We start from the raw sequence: 25,930 nt of genomic DNA, 5'->3' as shown, positions 1-25,930 counted from the left end.
AATAAAGTGGCTACAGTTTTGCTAGGAGGGGGACAGTTTTCAACAACATCTCTTCCTCACATTATATCAGGCTCACTGTATCTGGTATTATGTTGAGGTCTATAATCCACTTGGACTTGAGTTTCCTGCAGGGTTATAACTATGGATCTACATTTACTCTTCTACAAGGAGATATCTAGTCTGACAAGCACGTGGTGATGTCCACTCACTAGGTGTGAATTGTTACCTTCTTCATCAAAAGATAAGGAATTGATATATGCATGTATTTATGTGCAGGTATTAAGTTTAATCTAACTGATAAATGCGTCTGCTTTCATGATAATACTCTGCTGTTGTTAATTACATAATTCAGGGTGTAGTCCATTTTGCTGAAGGTGACTGCTTCAGCAGTTCTTTTATTATTCAGGAGAGTTTTTCATAGTCTGGGTTATTTGTCTTTCCATAACTAAGTGGAAATTGTCCTCTGAAGATCTGTGAATCATTGTATGGGAATTTTGATGGGGATTGCACTGAATTTATAGATTGCTTTTGGTAGACTGGCTGAGCATTGGTGATCTTTTTATCTTCTGATACCTTCTTCAATATTTTTCCTGGAATTTTTTTCATAGAATATTTTTACTTGCTTGGTTAGAATTGCCTCAAGGTATTTCACATTACTTGGGGCAATGTTAAAGGGTTTTTGCCTAATTTTTTTTCTTAGTCAAATTGTTGTTTGTATAGAGAGGGGTACTGATTTTTCTGGTTAATTTAACACTACAGGTACTCTGCTGAAAGTGTTTTTCAATCATAGACATTCTCTAGTGCAATTTCTCAAGGCACTTCTGAACATTGTCATAGCATTTAAATAAAGTACTTTGACGTACTCCTTCCCCATATGTATTTCCTTTACCTCCTACAAGTGTCTTCTTGCTTAAGCTAAGAACTTCAAGTAATGCATTGAACAGATATGGAGAGAGTGGCAGCCTTGACTTGTTCCCGATTTTAGTGGAATTCTGTAAATGTTATGCCTGGTTCTTCCTCCCAGACTCTTCCTCCCAGAAATAAGTCTCAGATTAAAAAAATACTTTAAAATACCATGCCTAGTCCTGGAAAATGGCTCTATGTTTAAGAGCACTGACTGTTCTTAAAGAGGTCCTGAATCAATTCCCAGCAACCACATGGTGGCTCAAACCATCTGTGAAGGGACGTAAGGTTCTCTGCTGGTGTGTCTGAAGACAGCTATAGTGTACTCATGTACATAAAATAAATATTAAAAAAATACCATGCCTATAAATTTTAGTTCCACTTTGACTAGATCATAACTTAGATGATTCAATTGTATTACTTTCCCTTCTTCCATGTGGTTGATTACCTGTGCTCAGGGAATATGCATCTGTCCTCCCTGACTCCCACATCTTCCTGAAGACAGGTGTATTATTTCTCCTGGAATTTCAACACTCAGGAGAAGCAATAAGATGGCATGAAACACTGTGACAACCCATAATCCCTGCTTTCCCTGATGTGAAGAGCAAGAAAGATACTATTGCTTTGATATTGATGGATGAAGATTCTGAGTCAAGAGGAAGGGATATGGGAGGCTTCTGCCATAACAGCTATTCATATGCCAACTTACCCAGCCTCCCAAGAAAGTAGCATACTAGTAATAGAGGCACTGAAGAGAACACTTAAGTGTGTTGGGATACAGAAATGTACCTTTCCACAATGGGTGACTAATGGAAGAGGTAGAAGGAGAAGGTGTATATTCTGTTATTGGGAAGTCCATGAAGATTATGTCCACATACTCCAGTGAGAATACAGATGACAGAAATATGTCCGTTTTATAATTTTTTATTTTTTCACACTTTGGGGAAGGGGAGGGCACAAAGGTGGGTAGACATAGCAGGACAGGGAACTGTGTGTAATCAAGTGGTAACCAATATAAAAATAGGAGAGAATCCATTTAATTGCTATGTTCAATGAATAGCTGTACCTTTGTGATACATTGAAAATAAATAACACTAGTTTAATTGCGACATTTTCACAAAGTCTTTCTTGAAAGCTTTCTACCTCATGTGTTCATACAATCAGTCTCCAAGTTTAACCCTTTCACTTTGGTAGATGGAGAGAGGAGTGTCCCAAACTTCCGGATCAACAGTTCTTAGATGGCATCCACAAGTCAGAAGTGCTCAGGGAAGTCAGACAGTGACACTTGGTCTGAGACAGAATCCAAGTCACTGAGATGTACAGGGAAGAGCTGGTCTTGTATAGCAGTCTGGTCTTAAACACCTATGAGTGTGTATTGAGCAATGGGTCTCCCTTGGATTCCCAGATGTCAAAGCTGTGCTGGAATGTGGAGTTTGGGCTATTGCTGGATCTTGATCTGCAGCAGGTTGTGCAGATAGTGCACAGACTGATGATTGACAGACCATACTCTCCCCTGTTGCTGGGTTTCACTCAGCCTATAGAGACATAATGGCATCACTTAATAAATTCTCATTAATCTGAATAATGGACAAGGTTGACTCCGGGTCTGAGAACATACTTGTGCTGAAAGGAGAAGGAAAGCTGACATGACATGTTTCTTCCCATGCAGAAAATATGGATTCTGAGTCTGGAGATGTACTTGATGGGCTGCATGGAGGAGAACTGAACACAGACTGTCTCTGAGCCAAAGTATCCTGATAGGCAGAGCTTGGCAGAGAGACAGTGCCTTTAGGGCTTTCAGTTATTTCACAGGAATCCTGGCCATGCATCAAATTTTGCACCGTGTTCTTCTCCGTCTCCTTCCTTTGCTTCTTAGACCTTGTATTCTTTTGATAGATTTCACAGACCTGATCAATTTTGGAAAAGATGGCCATCTGGTCTAGCGAATTACTCAAGGGGCTGAGTTCAGGAAGAGGGCTCAAAACTGATGGTGTCTGGCACATGGAGAAGGTGGATTCTGAGTTTTGGGTCATACTTGGAGGTCCGAGTTGAGGAGAAAGGCTTAATCCCGAGGGTATGTCACACGAAGATTCAGCACTGGCTGGTGGAGAAGGTGAGGAAAGAACGTTGGAACAGCCAGACCTATCACTAGATAGGTGTCCGGGTTCCCTGGAAAGTTCTCTACACTTCTGCCTTGGATGCTCCGAGATAATGTGGCTCTTGCTGAAACACATGTCTTCCAAGGGTTGATCAATGAGGGAAGAGTTGAATTCCTGGTGAGGGGAGATCCTTGATGGTCTAAACTCAGGAGGATAGCTGACATCCACATGTCTCTGGCACACAGAATCTGGACTGGCACCGAAATCAGGAACTTCACCACCACTGCAGGAAGTAGGCCTATAGTGAGGTCCACTTCCAATTCTCCGCGGGAGTTGTGAACTCTTCCGACATTCTTTAGCTCGTCTGTTCTTGAACCAGGTCTGGAAAACAAAGGAGACATCAGAGGAATACCTGATTGCCCCTAACGGGACCACAGGTTGAAGCCTTTAGATGGGAAGTGTTTTTATAGCCATAGAAACTGCATGAGGCATAAACAGAGAAGTCTGATGCTCTAAATCCCAAAGAGATCGCAGTAAGGTAGGATGTATATGACTTGGCACCAAAATCTGGGGAAGATTCAGGTAGTGTGTCCTGTGTCTTAGTAGAAGCCGTGGTGTATGGGTCTCTAAGACCCTGCAGGAAAATAATCATGACCCAAAATGGTCAAGGCAAAGCGCTACTGTCCTTTCTTTCATTTTTTTTGAGAATGTGTTTCTCTGTGCATGCTTGGCTCACATAGAAATCGCTCTGAAGAATATGCTTGTCTCAGGCTCACAGAGATAGAACTGCCTCTTCCTCTCAGGTGCTAGGAATAAAGTACTCATCCTCCCCTGGCCAGTCCAGATTCTTTGGTTTCTACAAAGACACTGGTCCTACAACTGATCTTGTTATAATCCAGAGCATTTATATTGTAAAAGACTTGACCAGTGTACTTTCTATTGAGAAAAAAAATTCTTACCAATACTTTTAATTTATGTCATGCCTTTTATATCTTAAATGGGCCCCACAATTGCTGGATAGTTGATGATAACCCTGAGAAACTGGGATTCTAGCTCCTGGCTATTACAAATAAGACTGCTATAAAAATAGTGGAATACCTGTCTTTTTGGTATAGTAGAGCATCTTTTAGGTATATGACCAGGAGTGACATGACTAGGTCTTCAGGTTTCTCTTTCATCACATCCTAGACAGAATGTGCTGGGACTTGAGTCTTTGATCTTAGACATGCTGGTTGCTGTAATGTGGAATCTTAAGGTTATTTTAATTTTCATTTCCCTGATGACTAAGGATGTTAAACATTTCTTAAAGTACTCTCTGCCATTTGATATTACTCTGTTGAGAATTCTGTTTTCCTTTGTTTCCAATTTTTACAACAATTTTATTTATTCATATCCCAGCTATTGGGAGAAGACAGGAAGGCCAGAAAAATCAATGGAATTATGCAGCCTCTGGGTTTAGAATGTACAGAGACCCTCTGGAAAATACCAGAGAGGAGGTGAGAGACTCTCGGGACCCAATGGCAGTGACCTTAGCCAAAATGCCCAACACTGGGAAGAGGGAACTCCAAGAGTCCACCTCCAGTAGATAGTAAGGACCTCAAGTGGAAGGATAGTGTTACCAACTTCACAGTCAAAATTTCTGACCCCAAATTGATCCTGTCTAAAAGAACTGTAGGGACAAAAATAGGAAAGTAACTGAAGAAAAGGAGGTCCAATCGTCGGTCCAAATTGGGATCCATCTCATGTGCTGCTACCAATGCCTGACACTCATACTGATGCTATGATGTGCTGACAAGAACCTAGCATGGCCACCCTCTGAAAGGCCCTACAAGCAGCTGGCTGAGGCAGATGCAAATACTTTTCCCAACCGTTGGACATTAAGTCTGGAATCGGTAAGGTTGAATTAGGAGAAGGATTGAAAAAGCTGAAGGGGATGGCAACCACATAGGAAGGAAAGCAGTCTCAAATAACCTGGATGCCTAAGAGTTCCCAGAGACTGAGCCACCAATCATGTAGCAGACATGGGATGGTTTGAGGCCCCCAGCACATAAGAAGTAGAGGACTGCCTGGACTGGCATCGCTGGATGAAAATTTGTCTGATCCTTGAGAGAGTTGAGGCCTCAGTGAAGAAGCATGCATTATTTAGCTTTTTGAAATTTAACTTCTTGAATTCTTTATATATTTTGGATATTGGCCCTCTAACAGATGTAGGGTTAGTGAAGATGTCCTATTGGCAGTGTCCTTTACCTTACAGAAGCTTTTAAATTTCGTAAGATTCCACCTGTCGTTTTTGATATTAGAGTCTGAGCCATTGGTGTTCTTTTCAGGAAATTTTCCCCTGTGTTACTGAGTTCAAGGCTATTTTCCATTTTCTATTCTATTGGATTCAGTGTATCTGGTTTTATGTTGAAGTCCCTGATCCATTTGGACTTGTGGTTTGTATAAGATGATAAATAAGGTAAGATGTACAAATATGGATCAGTTTGCATTCAGGTACAGGCAGAACTCCAATTAGGCAAGCACCACTTGTTGAAGATGCTTCCTATTTTCCCACTGTATGTCTTCGGGTTCTTTGTCAAAGATCAAGTATGTACAGCAGTGTAGGTATATTTCAAGACCTTCAATATGTGATTTATCAACAGGTCTGTGTCTATGCCAATACCATGAGGTTTTATCACTACTGATCTGTAGTACAGTGATGTCGGGGATGATGATTTCCCCAGAAGTTCTTTTATAGTTGAGATAATGTTTGGGTACCTTAAGTTTTTTGATTTGCCATATTGAGTTGAAAATTGTTCTTTTCATGTTTGTTAAGAATTTTGCTGGAATTTTGATATGGATTACTTTGAATCTGTAGATTGCTGTTGGTTGTGTTCACCACGTTAATCCTCCCTATCCATGAGCCCAGTAGATCTTTCCATCTTCTGAGAATGTCTTCAGTTTCTTTCTTCAGGGACATGTAGTTCTTGTCATATAGATCTTTCACTTGCATGGTTACAGTTACATCAAGATATTTTATATTACTTGTGGCTATTCTGGAGGGATGTAGATTCCCTAAGTTCTTTCTCAGCACATTTATTATTTGTATAAAGGAACACTACTGATTTGTTTGAGTTAATTTTATAATGATCCACTTTTCTGGAATTATTTTTCATCTGTAGGTGTTCTTTGTAGAACTTTAGGGGTTGATTTGCATCTTATTATATTACATCATCTGCAAATAATGATATTTTGCCTTATCCCTTTCCAATATGTGTCCTCTTTACACCTTATTGTTCTCTAACTTCTCTAGCAAGAACTGTGGATGCTATATTGAATAGTTATACAGATTTTGGGTATCCTTGATTGTCGCTGATTTTAGTGGGATTGCTTCATGTGTCTATTTAATTTAATTAATTAATTTATTTATTTTTATTTTTTTCTTTGATATTTTCATATTAAATATTTTTATAATGTTTACTTTTTACAGTCCAATCATTAACCCCTTCCTGGTTTGCTCTTCCACAGTTCCTCATGCCAGTCCTCCTCCCCTTATCTCTAAGAGGATGTTCCCCAAAAACCTTGCAAGGCCTCCCATCTCCCTGGAGCCTCAAGTCTCTCAAGGTTTAGGCTCATCTTCTCCCACTGAGGCCATGTTAAGATGATGGCCATTTTTTTAAATTAGGTATTTTCCTCGTTTACATTTCCAGTGCTATCCCAAAAGTCCCCCATACCCACCCCCCCAATCCCCTACCCACCCACTCCCCCTTTTTGACCCTGGCGTTCCCCTTACTGGGGCATATAAAGTTTGCAAATCCAAAGGGCCTTTCTTTCCACTGATGGCTGACTAGGCCATCTTTTGATACAGATGCAGCTAGAGACAAGAGCTCCAGGGTACTGGTTAGTTCACGTTGTTGTTTCACATATAGGGTTGCAGTTCCCTTTAGCTCCTTGGGTACTTTCTCTAGCTCCTCCATTGGAGGCTGTGACCCATCCAATAGCTGACTGTGAGCATCCACTTCTGTGTTTGCTAGGCCCCGGCATAGTCTCACAAGAGACAGCTATATCTGGGTCCTTTCAGCAAAATCTTGCTAGTGTATGCAATGGTGTCAGCGTTTGGAAGCTGATTATGGGATGGATCCCTGGATATGACAATCACTAGATGGTCCATCCTTTAGTCATAGCTCCAAATTTTGTCTCTGTAACTCCCATGGGTGTTTTGTTCCCATTTCTAGGAAGGGGCAAAGTGTCCACCCTTTGGTCTTCATTCTTTATGAGCTTCATGTGTTAAGCAAATTGTATCTTATATCTTGGGTATCCTAAGTTTCTGGGCTAATATCCACTTATCAGTGAGTACATATTGTGCGAGTTCCTTTGTGATTGGGTTACCTCACTCTGGATGATGCCCTACAGGTCCATCCATTTGCCTAGGAATTTCATAAATTCATTCTTTTTAATAGCTGAGTAGTACACCATTGTGTAAATGTACCACATTTTTTGTATCCATTCCTCTGTTGAGGGGCGTCTGGGTTCTTTTCAGCTTCTGACTATTATAAGTAAGGCTGCTATGAACGTAGTGGAGCATATGTCCTTCTTACTGGTTGGGACATCTTCTGGATATATGCCCAGGAGAGGTATTGCTGGATCCTCCAGTAGTACTATGTCCAATTTTCTGAGGAACCGCCAGACTGATTTCCAGAGTGGTTGTACAAGCTTGTAATCCCACCAACAATTGAGGAGTGTTCCTCTTTCTCCACATCCTCGCCAGCATCTGCTGTCACCTGAATTTTTGATCTTAGCCATTCTGACTGGTGTGAGGTGGAATCTCAGGGTTGTTTTGATTTGCATTTCCCTGATGATTAAGGATTTTGAACATTTTCTCAGGTGCTTTTCTCCCATTCGATATTTCTCAGGTGAGAATTCTTTGTTCAGCTCTGAGCCCCACTTTTTAATGGGGATATTTAATTTTATGCTGGCTGTTGGTTTCCATATAATTGCAATGTGTGTGCAATGAATTCCTAATATCTGTATGACTTATAACAGGAAAAGGTGTTGCATATTTTCAACGGGTTTTAAGGCATCTAAAAATATAAGCATATAATTTTTTGGAGTTAATTTATATAGTAGATTGTGTTGATGGATTTTTGTATACTGAACCACCCCTTCCTTCCTGGGAGGAGGCCTACTTGATCACAGTGAATGGCATTTTTTAATGCGTTCTTTAATTTGTTCTGAGAGAATTTTATTGAGTAGTTTTGTATTGCTATTCCTAAGCAAATTTGGTCTGAAGTTTTCTAGTTTGTTGGATCTTTGTATCATTTAGGTATCAGAGTAAATGTGGCTTCATGCAATGAATTAGGTAGTGGTCTTTCTGTTTCTGTTTTGTGGAAGAGTTTGATGAGCATTGGTATTAGTTCTTTTTTGAAGGTCTGGTAGAATTCTGCCATAAAACCATCTGGTCCTGGGATTTCTTTAGATGACAGGCTTTGAATTTCTTCTTCTGTTTCCTCAGGTGTTATGGAACTCTTTAGATATTTTATCTCATGTTGATTAACACTGGTAGGTTGTGTCAGTCTAGAAAATGATCCCATTTCATTTTGATTTTCCAGTTTTGCTGCATATAGGCTTTAGAAGCAAGATCTCATGATTCATTGAATTTTCTCAGTTTCTGTAATGGCTCCTATTTATATTTTTCTTAACTTTGATACTGTCTCTGTGCTCTTTAGTCAGTTTTGTCAAAAGGTGTACTTATCTGTGAATTTTCTCCCAGAACCATGTCCCAGTTTTGTTGATTCTTTGTATCGTTCCCTTACTTTCTTTTTTTTTTTTAATTACGAATTTTCCTCAATGACATTTCCAGTGCTATCCCAAAAGTCCCCTATACCCTCCCCCCCACTTCCCTACCCACACATTCTCATTTTTTTTGGCCCTGGCGTTCCCTGTACTGGTTTTCTTACATTCTTATTGTTTGATTCCAGCCCTGAGGTTGGCCATTTTCTTCCCTTTACTGCTCTTAGTTGTGTTTGCTTTATTCATAAATATAGGTAAATAGAGAATTAAATAAACCATACTCTGAAACATACAAAGACAAACATACACAGGAATAGAGAGAGAAGATGACAGACAAACAGATGACAGACAGAGACAGAGGCTGAGAATCTGAAATTGTGTCCATTAAGCCAACAGTTAATGACCTAACCATGGTGCTTACACAACAGGATGTTTCTTATATTCAGTGTTGAACAATCTTTAAATAACCAATTAGGTGGAACAACAATATGAACTAACCAGTACTCCCAGAGCTAGTGTCTCTAGCTGCATTTGTAGCAGAAGATGGCCTCGTCGGCCATCTTTGGGAAGACAGGCCCCTTGGTCTTGCATACTTTATATGCCCCAATACAGGGGATTGCTAGGACCAAGAAGTGGAAGTGGGTGGGTAGGGGTGCAGGGCATGGGGAGTGTATAGGGGACTTTCAGGATAGCATTTGAAATGTAAATAAAGAAAATATCTAATAAAAAATTTTAAAAAATAAAAAATTCTCAATAAAATCCTCACAAACCAAATCCAAGAACACATCAAAATGATGATGCATCGTGATCAAGTAGGCTTCATCCCAGGGATACAGGGATGGTTTTATATAAAGAAATCCATCAATAAAATCCACTATCTAAACAAACTCAAGGACAAAAACCACATGAACATCTTGATAGATGCTGAGAAAGCATTTGACAAAATCCAACACCCATCCATGATAAAAGTCTTGGAAAGTTCAGGAAGTCAAGGCCCATACCTTAAAATAATTAAAGCAATATACAGCAAACCAGTAGTCAACATAAAACTAAATGGATTGAAACTTGAAGCAATCCCACTAAAATCAGGGACTAGACTAGGCTGCCCACTTCCTTCCTACCTATTCATTATAGTAGTGAAAGTCCTAATCAGAGCAATTAGACAACAGAAGGGCATCAAAGTGATACATATTGAAAAGAAGAAGTCAAAATATCACTATGGCAGATGACATGATACTATATATTAGACCCTAAATATTCCACCAGAGAACCACTTAACCTGATAAACAGCTTCAGTGCAGTAGCTGGATATAAAATTAATTCAAACAAATCAATGGCCTTTCTCTACACAAAGGATAACCAGGCTGAGAAAGAAATTTTGGAAACAACACCCTTCACAATAGTCACAAATAATATAAAATACCTTGGTGTGACTCTAAATAAGGAAGTGAAATATCTGTATGATAAGAACTTCAAGTCTTAATAGAAAGAAATCATAGAAGATCTCAGAACATCAGAAGATCTCCCTTGCTCAGGGATTAGAGTAATCAATATAGTAAAAATGGCTAGCTTGGCAAAAGCAATCTACAGATTCAATGCAATCCCCATCAAAATCCCAACTCATTTCTTCACAGAGTTAGAAAGGGCAACTTTCAAATTCATCTGGAATAACAAAAAACCTAGGATAAAAAAATATTCTCAAAAATAAAAGAACCTCTGGTGGAATCACCATGCCTGGCCCCAAGCTGTCCTTCAGAGCAACTATGGTAAAAAGTGCATGGTACTGGTAGAGCAACAGACAGGTAGATCAGTGGAATTGAACTGAAAACCCAGAAATGGACCCACACACCTATGGTCACTTGATCTTTGTCAAAGGAGCTAAAACCATCCAATGGAAAAAGACAGTATTTTCAATGAATGGTGCTGGCTTAACTGGCGGTTATCATGTAGCAGAATGTGAATTGAGCCATTCTTACCTCCTTGCACAAAGCTCAAGTCTAAGTGGATCAAGGAACTCCACCTAAAACCAGAGACAGAAAAACTTAAAGAGGACAAAATGGGAGGAAAACCTTGAAGATATGGGTGCAGGGGAAAAAATTCCTGAACAGAAGAATATGTATGCCTGGGCAGTAAGATGGAAAATTGACAAAACTGTCTGCAATGCAAGACCAACTATATAGTGGCAGTTCTGCATTTCCCAAATTTTGTGTCCCCCTTACTGTGTCAGCCAGTTCAGTTTTGATGTTTGAGAGACCACTGGGGTATCAGCAGTCCTCCTCGACTCAGTTATTCAACTCTTGCCCCAAACTCAGAATCCACCTTCTCCATGTGTCAGAAACCAGCAGCTGTGAGCCCTCTTTCTGAACTCAGCACTTATAGTAATTACTCAGACCAGGAATGCATCTTCTCCAACACTGGTCAAGTCTGTATGGAGCTCTATCCAAAGAATTAAAGATGTAGGGTGCAGAGGCAGCAGAAAAATGAATTGGGGCAGTTATTTTCACCTACATATCTACTGAAGCATGGTCATATTCTTCATGAACTGCCCCTTAAATATAACAGGGTGGTGTCCCTACATCACCCTGGCAAGAAACTGTCAACTGTGGAGAGATACACTTCAGTATCCCATCACATTTAAGAGATTTTTTCCTGTTGACTTCCTGCCTAGTTTGTTAGTTTTTAGGGATGGATTGGGTTGGCATGTAGTTATTGATTGTCAGAGAATATTTCCCTGTCATTCTCTCTCAACTGTAAGGATGGAGATACCAATATCACAGCAACAATATCCTTGCTGCTCTTCATAGTCAGTGGGAGCATATATCATTGGCATCCACATGGTTCCTTGAGAAAACACAGAATAGGAACATGGCCCCCAGCAGGAGGAGAATGATGGAACCAGACAAGGCTCACAGAGCCAGGCAGGACCATTGACATGGACTTAGGTGAAATTACAGGTCACTCACACCAATATGGTCTTCCAGTAACACCAGGCCTGCTGACCACAGCATTGCTTAAAAATACAGCATAGACGACTGATATTTATTAGTTATGGCACTTCTTCTTGGAGACCAGCATGGCCTTAACATTCTGTCTTTCTTCTTTCTTTTTCTGAGTATGGCGATTCCTAGTGTGTGCTAACACACTAGTTTTACTATCACCTATAGTCAATTAATAAGTTGAAGTAATCTTCTATTGTGTTCTTTATACTTTATCCTTAAATCAATAATGTGATTTCTTTTGTGTTTCTTTTTTTTTTGTTGTTGTTGTTGTTTCTTTGGAGACAGGGTTTCTCTGTGTAGCTCTGACTGTTCTGGAACTCACTTTGTAGACCAGGCTTGCCTCGAACTCAGAAATCTGCCTGCCTCTGCCTCCCAAGGGCAGGGATTGAAGGTGTGTGCCACCACACCTGGATTTTTTTTAACACAATAATACATGTCTCTCATACTTTACTCTGTGTCACAACATCAAGAAAATTAAAATCTTGGGTACCAGTTCAGAGAAACCAATTCAGTTCCCAATATTTCTGTTCTTTGTCTCTCTACTTTCAGAACATCCAGTGCAGCCTCTTCCACACTCTTCTAGACTTATGTGTTCATACATTCACAAATTCACATACTGCTTTCATACACTCAGTTGAGAAGACAGAATGCAGAAGCAGACATTTGTACAGTACAAAGAGTGGAGAAAGTTGGTTGTGTTTTACTACACCTTTAATCTCAGCATTCAGGAGACAAAGGCAGGATCTGGGTGTGAGAGGATAAGGGGAGGGCAAAAGTGAATCATGATCTGGTGTAGGCAGTGGTTTTTGGGGGAGAGAGGAGAAAAGCCCTGAGGGCCAGCAGAATGAATGGAAATATGCAAACTCTGAGGGTGGGAGGTGGGGGACCTAGTACAAAGTACAAAAGGCCTTGGATGTGAGAGACTCTCAGAACTCAAAGGGAGGGATCTTAGATAAAGTCTTCACCAGTGGAGACAGGGAAGTCATAGAGTCCACCTCCAGTAGAAAGACAGGTCATGCAGTGGAGGTATGCTATTGCTATCCCACAGTAAAAAACTCTCACTCAGAATTGTTTCTGTCTAACAAACAAACAAACAAACAAACAAAAATAAAAATAAAAAAACAAAAAAACTGCAGGGACAAAAATGGAGAATGGACTGCGTAAGTGGAGTTCCAGTGACTGGTCCATCTTGCGATCCATGTTAAGAGGAGGCTCCAAGGCCTGACACTATTATTGATGCTATGGAATGCTTATAGACAGCAGCCTAGCCTGGATGTCATCTGAGTGACCCATCAGCAGTTGACTTAGACTGATGTAGGTACTTACACCCACAGATTGGACAGATGCCATGAAACCCTGTGGTTAAATTAGGGATATGTTCAATAATCAGAGGAGGAGGCTAACCCCATAGGATGAGAAGCAGTCTCACCTAACCCAGACCCCTGATTTCTCTCAGACACTGAACCACCAATCAGGGAGCATACATGGGCAGGCCCTATGCCACTGACACTTAAACAGCAGAGGACCTCGTAGTCTAGCCTCAGTGGGAGAAGAGAAACCTAACCCAGGAAAGACCCAGGGTGTGGGGAGGCCTGGTTTGGAGGGCATCCTCTTGGAGATGGGGGATGAGGAATGAGGTGAAGAATTGCGGGAGGGGGTACTGGGAAGAAAGCAGTGTTTTGACTGTGAAATAATAGAAGTAATGAAATATAAAATAAAAAGAAAGAAAGGATTACAAAGGAAAAAAAAGGCATGGGCTTTACCACCAGAGGAGTATCAAATGGTGTGTGAGAATTAAGGATTTGAATATTGCAAGTAGGTGGAGCCAACGTGTGGGAGGAGCATTGGATTCCAAGTTTGGAGAGATATATAAGGGCAGGTCTTCTGAGTAGAATTAAAACAGCCAGAGGATTTAGCAAGTTACAGCAACCGTCTGGATTCCTGGTGAGTTGGTGGGCTGAATGAAATATTTAAGGTTCCTGTGTGAAGGGGATATCATGGTGGAGCCTTGGTAACTTTTTGTAGTTTGTATGGGTTTTTGTTTGGTGACGTCTAAAATTTGCCCTGTGCATAGGCAGAAGATATTTAAAATTCGTAGATTTTTCAAGTCTATCCCGTACATATGAACAGTAAGGACCAGCAAAATGCCTGGATTGGGCAATCTATGAATGAACTTTTAAGAGACCTCTAGGTGCTCTATTCTTCATTTTAGGCAGAGTTCTAGGTCCTGGATTTTATAGAGAGCCCGGCATCAACCGATGGAGAGGCCTGCTTCTAGGACGAAGGTACTGTAGGCATTCTCCAATTCATTTTTTTTAAACATATATGCAGGACTAGAAAGAACTCACAATAGGATATTGAGAGACCTTGAGATCAATGGAAGCTCCAGATTGGCTAGATCAGGTATAGTGGTGGTATGCTGGCTCAAAAGTTTAACACTCAGGATGGTTTTTGGCTGAGCAGGCCCTTCTTCATCTAGAACGTGTAACCATATTGGTTTGTGGACCACACCTTTAATCCCAGGATTTAGGAACCAATGGCATGTGGATTTTTGTGATCAAGAGGCCACACTTGTCTGTATAGTGAGATCCAGGAAGTCAGGGACATGTACATGGACCTTGCTCCAGTCTTAAAAAGAGAAAGATTGGAGAAATTAAGAGTTGACTGCAATGTACTCACTGATAAGTGGATACTAGCCCAAAACCTAGGATACCCACGATATAAGATACAATTTCCTAAACACATGAAACTCAAGAAAAATGAAGACTGAAGTGTGGACACTATGCCCCTCCTTAGAAGTGGGAACAAAACACCCATGGAAGGAGTTACAGAAACAAAGTTTGGAGCTGAGATGAAAGGATGGACCATGTAGAGACTGCCATATCCAGGGATCCACCCCATAATCAGCATCCAAACGCTGACACCATTGCATATACTAGCAAGATTTTATCGAAAGGACCCAGATGTAGCTGTCTCTTGTGAGACTATGCCGGGGCCTAGCAAACACAGAAGTGGATGCTCACAGTCAGCTAATGGATGGATCACAGGGCTCCCAATGGAGGAGCTAGAGAAAGTACCCAAGGAGCTAAAGGGATCTTCAACCCTATAGGTGGAACAACATTATGAACTAACCAGTACCCCTGAGCTCTTGACTCTAGCTGCATATGTATCAAAAGATGGCCTAGTCGACCATCACTGGAAAGAGAGGCCCATTGGACACGCAGACTTTGTGTGCCCCGGTACAGGGGAACGCCAGGGCCAAAGGGGGGGAGTGGGTGGGTAGGGGAGTGGGGGTGGGTGGGTAAGGGGGACTTTTGGTATAGCATTGGAAATGTAAATGAGCTAAATACCTAATTAAAAAAAAAAAAGAGTTGACTGCAGTGAGCAGGAATGTGCATGTCCTCTGAGCAGCAGCATGAGAAGAGACCCATTTCTTGAAATGGTGACTAGAGAGTAAGGACAAAGTTTTTCTGGATGAAGCCCAAGAGGGGAGTAAATCCCAAAGGATGGGACAGATGTTTGTTACACACCTTTAATCCTAGCCCTCTGTGGGAAGGAACAAGCAGGTGAGTCCCTATGAGTCCTAGCTCAGACTTGTCTTCATTTTGACTTACACACAGCACAGTTCATACAGAGAAACTCTGTCTCAGAAGAAAAGAAGAGAAGAGAAAAAAAAGAAGAGCAAACAAAAAATTGTCTTTCACCTGTTCAGGTTTCCATTAGGTGTTAAGGTGTGGCTACAGACTGGGTGTGGCCACAAGGAGTGAATGTCTGCTGGATGTGAGAGGATGCAAGGTGGAGATTGTGGGAGGGTCCTGTATAGTTATATTCATTTAAGGCTATTTGACTTTATTGAAGTTCAATAACAGGGGGCATCTGGGTTAGGTTTAAGAGTCTTCTGATGTCCAGGGTAATTAAATCATCAATGCTCTTGGATGGATGAGTGTGGAATGGGATCTATTGGATCTTGCCTGTTCCATGGCCCTTTATTATTTGTTTTGAGACAGATTGTCCTGTAGAAAGGAGGAGAATCTAGGACTCTCTCTCCTTTTTTTTTTACATTTATGATAATATTCCTTTTTTAAAAAATAAATTTTATTTAATCTTTTTTTAACCTAGATTTTAGGCTAGATTTTATCCCCCTTCTGGTCCACCCACTGACTGTTCTGTATCCCATACCTCTTTTTCCTTCTCCAAAAGGATGTCCCCTATCCCCACCCCCTACCCTACAAGACCTTCCCACTCCCTGGTTCCTCCTGTCTCTTGAGGGTTAGGTGTATCTTCGCTGACTGTGTCCAGACCCGCAGTCTCCTGCTGAATATGTGTTGGTGGCCTCATATCGTCTGGTTATGCTGCCTTGTTGGTGGCCCTGTTTTTGAGAGATCTTTGGGGTTCAGGTTAGTTGAGACTGCTGGTCTTCCTATAGGTTTGTCCTCCTCCTCAGCTTCTTCCAGCTTTCCCCTAATTCAACCTCAGGGGTCAGCAGCTTTTGTCAATTTGTGGGGTATAAATATCTTCATCTGACTCTTTCATCTGCTTGCTGGGTCTTTTTGGGAGGCAGACATGATAGGCCTCCTTTTTTAACACACCATATTCTCAGTGATAGTGTCAGTTCTTGGTGCCTCCCCTTGAGCTGGATCCCAATTTGGGCCTTGTAACTGGATCCCCTTTCCTCAGGCTCTTATCCATTTTTGCTTCTCCAGTGTTCTCAGACAAGAACAAGTCTGTGTCAGCTGTGGAATGGCAACACCTTCCCTCTCTTGATGCCCTATCTTTCTTCTGGAGGTGGGCTCTACAAGTTCCCCACTGTGGGGCATTTCATCTAAAGTCCCTCCTTTTGAGTCCTAAGAGTTTCTCACCTCCCAGGTCTCTGCTATTCTGGAGTGTCCCCCTATGTCCTACCTACCAAGCTTGCCTCTTTCCATTCTTTGCTGGTCCTCAGGTTTTCAGTCCTGTTCCCCCAACCCAATACCTGATCATGTTTCCCTCTTCCCCTCTCTTTCCCCTTTCCCACCAAGGTCCACCCTTCCACCCCCCCCTGTGAATGTTTCTTCTCCCTCCCAAGTGGAATTGAGTCATCCTCACTTTGGCCCTTTGGCTTGTTAAAATTTTTGAGTTTTGTGGATTGTATTCTGGGTATTCTCTACTTTTGTGGCTAATATCCACATATTAGTGATTACATACCATGCATATCCTGTTGGATCTGAATTATGGCATTCTGGATGATATTTTTTAGTTCCTTCCTTTTTGTTTTGCCTGCAAAACACAGGATGTCCTTATTCTTAATACCTGAGTAGTATTTTATTGTGTAAATGGACCACATTTTCTGTATCCTTTCTTCTATTGTTGGGCATCTGGGTTGTTTCTAACATCTGACTATCACAAATAAGGTTTTCATGAAAATAGTGGAGCATGTATCCGTGTGTCGTGGTGGGGCATCTTTTAAGTATATGTACAAGATTGGAATAGCTGGATCTTCAACTAGATCTATTTCAAATTTTCTGAGGAATCTCCAGATTGATTTTCAGAATGGTTGTACCAATTTGCAATCCCAGCAGCAATTGAAGAGTGTTCCTCTCCACATGCTCTGCAACATGTGCTGTCACCTGAGTTTTTGATCTTACCTACTCTGATTGTATAAGGTGGATTCTCAGGGTCATTTTGATTTGCAATTCCATGATCACTAAGAATTTGAACATTTCTTTAAGTGTTTCTCAGTCATTTCAGATTCCTCTGTTGTGAATTCTCGGTTTAGTTCTATACCTCATTTTTGATTGGGTTGTTCACTTTTTCTGGTGGTTAGCTTCTTGAGTTCGTTTATATTTTGGATATTAGCCGTCTATTGGATATGGTGTTAGTGAAGATTTTTTCCCCCAATTTGTAGGTTGCCGATTTGTCCTATTGACTATGTCCTTCGACTTACAGAAGATTTCCAGTTTCAAGAGGTCCTATTTACCAATTTTTGATCTTAGAGCCTGAGCCATTGGAGTTCTGTGTAGGAATTTTTCTTCTGTGCCAATGAGTTCAAGGCTTTCTCACTTTCTTTTCAATTAGATACAGTGTGTTTGGTTTTATGTGGAGGTGCTTGACCTACTTGGACTTGAGGTTTGTGCATGGTGACAAATATGTATCTATTTTCCTTTTCCACATACAGACTGCCAGTTACTCCAGGATCATTTATTGAAGTTGCTTTCATTTTTCTCCATGTTTATTTTTGGGTTCTTTGTTAATGATCAAGTGTCCATAAGTGTGTGGTTTCATTTCTGGCGCTTCAGTTCTATTCCATTGATCAACATGTATGGCTCAGTACCAATACCATGCAGTTTTTATCACTATTGCTCTGTAGTATAGCTTGAGGTCAGGGATGATGATTCCCCCAGAAGTTCTTTCATTTTTAAGAATTGTTTGAGAATTTCCCTGTCCATTTGTTTGAAGAATTGTGTTGGGGTTTTGATGGGTAGTGAATTGAATCTATAGAATGCCTTTGGTAGGATAGCCCTTTTTACTCTGTTAATTCTTCCAATCCATAAGCATGGGAGATTTCTCCATTTTCTGAGATCTTCTTTGATTTTTTTCTTGAGAGACTTGAAATTATTGCCATAGAAATCTTTCAGATGTTTGGTTACTTACTCCAAGATATTTTATATTATTTGTGTCTGATGTGAAGGGTGTTGATTCTCTAATTTCTTTATCAGCCTGTTTATCATCAGCATAAAGAAGGCTTATGATTTATTTCAATTAATTTCTTATCCAGTCACTTTAACTAAGTTTATCAGCTGTAGAAGTTCTCTGGTATTATTTTTGGGGTCATTCATGTATACTGTCACACCTTCTGCAAAGAGTGATACCTTTAATTCCTCTTTGCCAATTTTGTATCCTCTTTATCCATTTTGGTTGTCTTATTGTTCTAGCTAGAACTTTGAGTACCATATTGAATACATATTCAGAAGGTGTGCATCATTCTCTTGTTCCTGATTTTAGTGGAAGCACTTTCAAGTATCTCTCCATTTAATTTGATATTGGTTGTTGATTTGCAGTAAATTGCTTCTATTATATTTAGGAATGGGTCTTGAATTCCTGATCTGTCCAATAATTTAAACATGAAGGTGTGTTGTATTTTTTCAAATTCTTTTTGGGTATCTAAAGAGCTTATCATCTGATTTTTTTTCTTTGAGTTTGTTTAAATAGTAGTATACATTAATGGATTTTCACATATTGAACCAACCTTACATCCCAGGGCTGAAGCCTACTTGTTCATGGTAGGTGAAGGTTTTGATGTGTTCGTGGATTGAGTTTACTAGAATTTTATTGAATAATTTTGCACAGTTATTCAGAAGCAAAATTGGTCTGAATGAAGTTCTTTTTTTTTAATGTGTGTCTTTGTGTGGTTTATGTATCAGAGTAATCAGCTTCCTAGAATGAGTTCTGTAGTATTCCTTCTATTTTATTTTATGGAATACTTTGAGGAATATTGTTATTAGTTCGTCTTTGAATGTCTGGTAGACTTCTGGGCTAAAGCCATCTGACCCTTGGCTTTTATTGGTTGGGAGATTTTAATGACTTCTTCTTTCTCCTTAGGGTATGTGGGCCTGTCTAGTGGTTTACTTGCTCTTGATTTAACTTTGAAATGTGGTATCTGTCTAGAAAACTATCCATTTCATCTAGATTTTCCAGTTTTGTTGAGTATGGTCATTTGTAGTAGGATCTGATGACTTTTTGAATTTCCTCAGTTTCTGTTGTTATGTATCCCTTTTCATTTCTGATTTTGTTAATTTGAAAACTGTCTCTGTGCCCTTTGTTCGTCTTGCTAGTGGTTTACCTATCTTGTCTAATCTCTCAAACAACCAGCTTTTTTTTTTTTTTTAAGATTCTTTGAATCGTTCTCTTTGTTTCTCTTTATTTGATGTCCACCCTGTTTGTGACTATTTCCTAGAGCTCTCAGCTGTGCTTTTAGGTTGCTGGTGTAGGATCTCTCCAGTTTCTTTTCCAGGGCACTTAACGTTATGAATTTTCCTCTTAGTACTATTTCATTGTGTTCCATAATTTGGGTATTTTGTCTCATCATTTTCTTTTTCTTTTTCTCTTTCTTTTCTCTTTCTTTCTTTCTTTCTTTCTTTCTTTCTTTCTTTCTTTCTTTCTTTCTTTCTTTCTTTCTTCCTTCCTTCCTTCCTTCCTTCCTTTTTTTTTTTTTTTTTTTTTTTTGAGTCAGGGCTTCTCTGTGTCGCTCTGGCTGTCCTGGAACTCACTTTGTAGACCAGGCTGGCCTTCAACTCAGAAATCTGCCTGCCTCTGCCTCCCATGTGCTGGGATTAATGGCATGGTCCACCACCACTGGCTCCATCATGTTCATTGAATTTTTGAAGTCTGTAAATTCTTCCTTCCTTCATTTCTTCCTTCCTTCCTTCCTCCCTCCCTCCCTCCCTGCCTGCCTGCCTGCCTGTCTTCCTTCCTGCCTTCCTGCCTTCCTGCCTTCCTGCCTTCCTGCCTTCCTGCCTTCCTGCCTTCCTGCCTTCCTTCCTGCCTTCCTGCCTGCCTTCCTGCCTTCCTGCCTTCCTGCCTTCCTGCCTTCCTGCCTGCCTGCCTGCCTGCCTGCCTGCCTTCCTGCCTTCCTGCCTTCCTGCCTTCCTCTCTCTCCCTCTCTCTTCCTTTCTTTTTTCTTTCTCCCCTGACTTTATTATCACTGAGTAGAAACTTGTTCAGTTTCCATGTATATGTGGGATTTCTGCTGTTTTTGTTGTTATTGAAGAACAGTCCTTTGGTTGATGATCTGATAGGATACATAGAATTATTTCAATCTTTTTGTATTGGTTGAAACTTGTTTTGTGACCAAGTATGTGGTCAGTTTTGGAGAAGGTACCATCAGGTGCTGAGAAGAATGTGTATTCTTTTGTTTTAGGATGAAATGTGCTATAGAAATCTGTCAAATTCATTTGGTTCATAACCTCTCTTAGTTTCACTGTGTCTGTTTAGTTTCTGTTTCAATGACTTATCCATTGGTGAGAGTGGGTGTTGAAGTGTCCCACTATTATTGTGTGCGGTTCAAAGTGTGTTTTGAGCTTTTGTAAAGTTTCTTTCTATCAATGAGGATGTGATTTCCTATGGGGCATAGATGTTCATATTGAGACTTTCACTTCGTGGATTTTTCCTTTGATGAATAGAAGTATCCTTTCTCATCTTTCTTGATAATTTTGGTTGAAAGTCTATTTCATTGGCTATTAGAATGGCAATGCCAACTTGTTTCTTGGGACCATTTGCTTGGAAGAACTTTTTCCAGCCTTTTCGTTTGAGGTAGTGACTGTATTTGTTATTGAGGTAGGTTTCTTGAATGCAAGGAAATGTTGGATCTTGTTCTCATATCCAGTCTGTTAGCTTTATGTTCTTTTATAGATGAGTTTAGTTCATTAATATTGAAAAATATTAAAGACAGATGATTGGTAGTTCCTGTTATGTTTGTTTTTTGTAGCTGGCATTATGTGCATGTGGTTCTCTACTTTTGGCTTTTTAAAAAGATGATTATTATCTTGTTTTTTTCCCTTTGGTGTATGTACCCTCCTTGTGCTGGAATTTTCCTTCTAGAATCCTCTGTAGGGCTCTATTGGTAAGTAGATATTGTCAGAATTTTGTTTTGTCTTGGAGTATTTTGGTTTCATCATGTATGCTGATTGAGAGTTTTGCTGGATATGGTAGCATGGGCTGGCATTTCTGTTTTCTTAGAGTGTACATGACCTCTGTCCAGGCTCTTCTGGCTTTTAGTGTTTCTGTTGAGAATTCTGGTGTAATTCTGATAGGTCTGCCTTTGTATGCTACTTGGCTCTTTTATTGTGAGTAGAGGAATTTCATTTGTGGTCTCATCTGTTTGGTTTTTTCCTCATTTCCTGTATGCTTATGGGCATCTCTTTATTTAGTTTAGTGAAGTTTTCTTCTATAAGTTTGTTGAGGATGTTTGCTGGCCATTGGAGTTGGGATTCTTCAGTCTCTTCTCTACCTATAATTCCTAGGTTTTGTCTTTTCATTGTGTCCTGGGTTTCCTGGATGTTTTGGGTTAGGATATTTTCATGTTTTGAATTTTCATTGACAGTTGTGTCAATCTCTTCTATGGTATCTTTTACACCTGAATTTCTCTCTTCTATCTCTTGTATTCTGTTGCTTATGCTTACATCTCTAATTCTTGACCTCTTTCCTAGGTTTTTCATTTCAAGGGTTGCCTCAATTTGTGTTTTCATTATTGTCTGTACTTCCACTTTTAGGTCTTGGACTGCTTTAAACAAATCTTTCACCTGTTGGCTTGTGTTTTCCTATATATCTCATGGGATTTATTGTTTCTTCATTAAGTGCTTCTACCTGTTTACCTGTGCTTTCCTGTATTTCTTTCAGTGAGTAATTTATATCCTCCTTAATGGAATCTATTATCTTCATGAGATAGGATTTTAGGACAGAGTCCTGATTTTCGGATATATTGGCATATCCAGGGCTTGCTCTTATGGGAGAACCGGGTTCTTTCTGATGATGCCAATGTAGACTGGATTCTGTTTCATATGACCTTGCACTTGGCTCTTGACATATGGTTATTCCTAGTGTTTGCTGGCCTGGTTGCCTCTGTCTGGATGGAGCCTACCTCTTTTGTCCCTGGCCTGCTTCAGGTCACCTGGTAGGCCAGTGGCCTTGACTGCAGCAAATGTCCTGTGGTGCCTTCTGACTGTGGGGTCTTCAGAGGGACATGCACACTGGTGACTTTTTGCCCTGGCTGCAGTTGTCTTTTTGGATGCCTTTGAACTCTGGGATTTTCAGAGGGACAGAGAAGCTTCTGATATGTTGCCCTGGCTGCAGGAGAACTACTAGGAGGCATTCAGACTGTTGGTTCTTCAGAGGATTAGTCAAGGTGTTGCCCTGCCTGTAGCTGTTCTTTCTCCAGGGAGGCCTAAGTATTGTGAGTTCTGTTTCCCTGTGTGAAGCAGAACTTTAGGGAGGCTTTCAGAAGTTTGGTACAGTTCCTGATGATCTTCTGGGAAGTCTTCAGACTTTGGTGTCAGTTGTACAGTTGCCTTGTTTGTAGAAGAACTCCTGGCATATGATTAGTCCGTTGGTGTCAGTGGCAGGGTGTGAGCACAATGCCTGGGATTACTTCAGGCTGTGTTTGTTCAGGGGTGGGTTGCAGATGAGCTGGTTATCAGTTGTTTTGTGTGCAGTTGAACTTCTGAGATGTCTTTAGGCTGTGGTGTCTTCAGTAGAGCAGACAAGATGGTGAGCAGTTACCCAGCATGCACAGGAACTCTTGGGATGCCTTCAGGCTGTGTTTTTTCACGGAAGGGGCAGACTAGCTGGTAGTCTGCCGTAGCAGAAGTGAATGGCAGGATCTAGGACATTTAAACATAGGGGGAGAACATCCAATTGCCAGCCCATCTCGACTGAACATCTCTTATTAATACTGGTGCTAAATGCATATTTATTGTAATACTGAAAATACTTTTAAGATTGGGAAACAGAGGCAGTTGTTCAGAAAGAATGAGGGTCCTGATGGATTCCTGCTCTAAAATGCCCACAACAAATGCTGGGTAGGTGTGATGGGTAAATGGGTGCTCTCTGGAGCTTTTCTATTGTGTTTCCTTTTACCAGGTTCTCCAGTACAGGAACATACTCCAATAAGTTCTGAACACACACATGGCCGAAGGCCCCTCCTTGCATCCAAAACTCCAAGTGGCTTCTAATATACCCATAGAACTCAGTTCCCAAATACCTCAAGACCCTGCAAGGAACTTAGCTTTTCAAATGTGTCAGAATCCCCTAGTGACCCCAGGAAGTACAATGCAATCAAGACTTTCAGTCCCTGAAAGGAACCTACTTCAGCAAGAGTCTCAAGGACCATCAAGACAATCAGGTATCCAAATGCAACCAGGTGCTTTAATGGGCCCTGGTTTACCAACTCTGAGAAGACTCTCGGGGCATCCATGTCATTAGATACCTTCAAGACCCTCAGTGAAATCTTGTTTCCATCTTCCCATAGGTCGTATGCCACAGTCAGATAAATATGTTAACAAACAAACTGGCCCTATGGCTTCAAGAAAGTTTCGAAAAGAACGCACTGTGTACTCCAAAGAACAGCAGTGCCTGCTGCAAAAACATTTTGATGAGTGCCAGTACCCAAACGAGAAGAAAATTGTGGAGCTGGCACTATCAGTTGGTGTTACAAAGAGGGAGATCAAGGTTAGTTTCTCTCTTTTTCCTCAGTCCAACAGCAACAATGTCTGCTTTCTCATTAGGAACTTGTATTGTGTTCTTCTGAAAGGCGTAGGGGAGAGTGGACAAATATAGGTGGTGGATATTGATGCATCCATTGCTGGGCCTCACATTTTCCTGTAACCAGGTACCAGTATCAAAGAACATTATTCCCATGTAGGTCTCAGTGACCTAGATATCAGATATCCTAATAAAACACAGGGCATACTAGCTCAATATCCCCGTTTTTTGTTTGTTTGTTTGTTTTGTTTTTGTTTTTGTTTTTGTTTTTTTATGTCCGTTCATACACAGTCTACCTTACTACAATCTCCTAGGGATCTTGAGTCTATGCTTTCTGTTGCTGACTTGTGAAGTATTGTTATAGAAACTCTGATTCAAAAGTTTCACCTTGTGGTCCAGTTGGGGGCAAAGAGGTATTCTTTTGATGTTTGCTTTGTTTTTCAGATCTGGTTCAAGAACAACGGAGCTAAGTACAGGCGGATGAAGCTCCAGAATATTAAACAATCACTGCCAGAGACAAATGAAAGCTCTAAAGCGGTTTCTGAGTCAACCCATTTTCCTGGTTCCATACCTGTTGTTGCCTCGGACAATGGAGAGTCCATGTGTTCAGGCACATTTGGTGAGGATTCCATTCCCAAACTCAACTGCAGCCAGGCATCTTCCCTGCATTGTTTTCAGGCCTGTGATAGGGACATGTGTTGTCCGCAAGAATACCAAGAATACCAAGAATACCTGCTTGATGGCCATGCCCCTGTTACAGCTTGGAACTCTGGTCAATCAGCAGCAGTTGAATCTCAGACTGACTTAGCAGTAGCTGAAGGTCCAGTCGGCCTGGCATATGCCGCCCAAGCCCCAGAGGATGCTCACAATTCAGGTCCATGTGAAGATGAGCTCTGGCAAAGGATCCTGGAAGACTTGGACACATCAGATGACTGGCTTACTCTGAGAAACCCCTCCACTCCAGTTTACACCACTGAGGTCCTTGACCAGTCCAGGCCTTACAGCCATGAAGAAGTGTGTTATACACACCTTTAGTGTCAGTATTTGGAGAAAATTTTATTTTATTTTTTTATTGGGTATTTATTTCAATTACATTTCCAATGCTATCCCAAAAGACCCCCCTACCCTGCCCCCTTCCCCTCCCACTTCTTGGCCCTGGCATTCCCCTGTACTGAGGCAGATAAAGTTTGCACGACCAATGGGCGTAATCACTTTGAGAGCACATAATTCAGAGTCCATTAGTAGAAAATGATACTTTGTTTAGTATATATTTGGGGTGGCTGTGGATTCATGCAATATAGGGACTCACTATCAAGTCTAACTCCAGTTATATGATTACCTATGCCCTCTCCTTGCTTCAGAGGTCACTACATGCAACAGGAACCCTCATATACATGCAGAACTTGCAATCATATGATAGAAAAGCAATAAATCTGATAAATAAATACTGTGAGCCAACTCCCCACAGAAATATATCTCATTTCTTATGTACAAAATAGTTTTGTTTATTTTGAGCACTAATAGCTATTATATGTGAATATAGGTAAGAGGAAAATTGGCAGGGATTATTATTCTCTTTCATCCTTGTTAGTCTCAAGGCTGGAACACAAGGTCAGGCATTGTAGGAACATGCTTGTCCACAAGAGTCGAGCCACCTACAGGGCCCTCCTGCACTGCTGCTTTTTACTTTGATACTGGGTCTCACTGACCTGCCAAGCCTGCCTCGATTTGCCTTCTGGCTTCCTCAGCCTGGAGTGGCTGGCCTTCCAGATCTGAACACCAACCTGATATTTGAGGAATAACCCCATTATTTCTTTTTTAAAATTTTTCTTCCTTTTCCCTTTATTTATATATTTATTTACACTCCAGCTTTTATTCCCCCCAGCCCCCATCCACCCTCTGACTGTTTCACATCCCATAGCTCCT

General features: G+C 40.8%; 2 pseudogenes; one reads left to right on the top strand and one right to left on the bottom strand.

The window, feature by feature from the left end:
- On the bottom strand, positions 2,660-3,388 carry Obox4-ps30 (oocyte specific homeobox 4, pseudogene 30; annotated as a pseudogene).
- On the top strand, positions 13,667-25,468 carry Obox3-ps6 (oocyte specific homeobox 3, pseudogene 6; annotated as a pseudogene).

The sequence above is a fragment of the Mus musculus genome, chromosome 7 (assembly GCF_000001635.26).
Source record: "Mus musculus strain C57BL/6J chromosome 7, GRCm38.p6 C57BL/6J".
Classification (NCBI taxonomy): Eukaryota; Metazoa; Chordata; class Mammalia; order Rodentia; family Muridae; genus Mus; species Mus musculus.
This window is presented reverse-complemented; position numbering and strand designations above follow the sequence as displayed.